Consider the following 1,989-nt stretch of genomic DNA (forward strand, 5'->3'; position numbering starts at 1 on the left):
GCACATGAAGTGTGCATTCTGTGTTGGATGTCACTGAGAATGATGTATATCCAGGAGATATATTGAGAGTAAATGAAACATAGGGCAATTCTAATGTGGAGCTTCAAATATTAAAGAGATGGGTTAATCAAGAATAAATGGGCAAAATCGAGTGATGATGTAGAGATACTGAACAGTGAAACAAAAGTTTGGTAAATACTGTATTATTTTTTTTCAAATATTTGAAATAGGGCTCCACAATCATCTGTATGGGATCTGGTGTCCTGTTGAGGAGGATACCTGGTCAGTCGTCCTCATCAACTTAGACGAAGAAACCTAATATGGACAAGGTTAACAGAACCATAATATATGGGATGTTCATGCATGCTTCAGCATTGCCAGGGCATAAAAATAATTTTTTTATTTCATGTTCTTAAGGTGAATAGAATTTCTACGTATGTCCTCATTAAGGATTGTTCTTAATTTCCAAGCTGGATTTGGAGTCCTGGCCAATATGTTTCTCCTTGTTTTCTATACTTTCATAACACTGTGTTACAGACCTAAGCCCACAGACATGATATCCTGTCAACTGACCTTCATCCACATAGTGTTGCTCCTCACTGGAGCAGATGTTTGGCTTTGGGACATATTTGATTCACTAAACATTGAGAATGACTTCAAATGTAAGACAAATTTTTACATAAGCCGGGTTATGAGAGGCCTCTCCATCTGCATCACCTGCCTCCTGAGTGTGTTCCAGGCTGTCACTATCAGTCCCAGTACCTCTTTCTTAGCAAAATTTAAATATAAACTTAAAAAGTACATGATTTCTGCTTTCTTATTTATTTGGTCTTTCAACTTGTCATTCTCTAGCTACCGATTAATCTATTCTGGTGCCTTTATCAACGTAAGTGAGATCAAACAGTTGAAGGTCACAAAATTCTGCTCACTCTTCTCCATGAACTACATCATCAGGGCACTGATTTTAGCAGTGACAACCTCCAGAGATGTATTTCTTGTAGGAGTTATGCTGACTACAAGTGCATACATGGTGATTATTTTGTTCAGACATCAGAGGCAACATAAGCATCTTCACAGCCTCAGCCACCTGAGAGTGTCCCCTGAGAAAAGGGCCGCCCACACCATCTTGCTGCTGGTGGTTTGCTTTGTGATCATGTACTGGGTGGACTTCATCATTTCATCCACCGCAGTCCTCTTACAGATGTACAACTCAGTCATCCTGAGTGTTCAGAAGTTTGTGATGAATGTCTATCCCACAATTGCTCCTTTGATACAAATCAGTTCTGATAACAGAATATCCAATATGCTCAAACACATGCAGTCTATGTGCCATCAGATTTTCAAAAAAAGATAATTTTCACATTTTTAATAAAATGATTTATTTACTCTTTATATTTATGAGTATTGTGTCGGCATGTATGTATGTGTGAATTACTGGTGCCCACAAGGTCAGAAGAGGCCATTGTTCTCACCCCTGTGAGCTAGAAATACAGACAGATTTTTGTGAGGCTTCATTCTGGTGCAACCACATCTAATTTTTCCAAAAACTTATTCTTCTTAAACTCTGTAATAGCTAAAGTAGCAAACCAAGATTCTTAATAATTTAATTAAAATTTGTGGTATAACACATGGACATTCTTGTGACATTTTTGCTGCTGAGTGATATAGATTTTTTTAAGTTCACTGTATATCATAAGTTGAAATTTCCACAGGAGTCTTTTAGTCTCCCCTCGTTACTTTATATCATAAATGTTCCCTGATGCTGAGGTTACTCAAAGAAAGTTCCTTGCTGATGCTGGCTTTTTACATTTTTATTTTGAAGGGAATTTTTTTTTTACTCTCAGCCATCAAAGCTAGTTTAAATGTTCTATTGCAGCTTTAATACTCTTTTCTAAGTGTAGTTTCTCTCGATCCAAAAATATATTGTGAATTTAAATTTTTCCTTTTTATCACAGTTACTTAATGTGTCTTATATGGAAATTCCATGTG

At 36.6% G+C, this 1,989-nt stretch overlaps 1 pseudogene; it reads left to right on the top strand.

The window, feature by feature from the left end:
- The first annotated feature begins 406 nt into the window (after positions 1-406).
- LOC121439686 lies at positions 407-1,354 on the top strand (annotated as a pseudogene).
- The last annotated feature ends 635 nt before the right edge of the window (positions 1,355-1,989 follow it).

This window comes from Microtus oregoni, unplaced genomic scaffold (assembly GCF_018167655.1).
Source record: "Microtus oregoni isolate MIOR12 unplaced genomic scaffold, Mior012 000062F_ref0000492, whole genome shotgun sequence".
Taxonomy (NCBI): Eukaryota; Metazoa; Chordata; class Mammalia; order Rodentia; family Cricetidae; genus Microtus; species Microtus oregoni.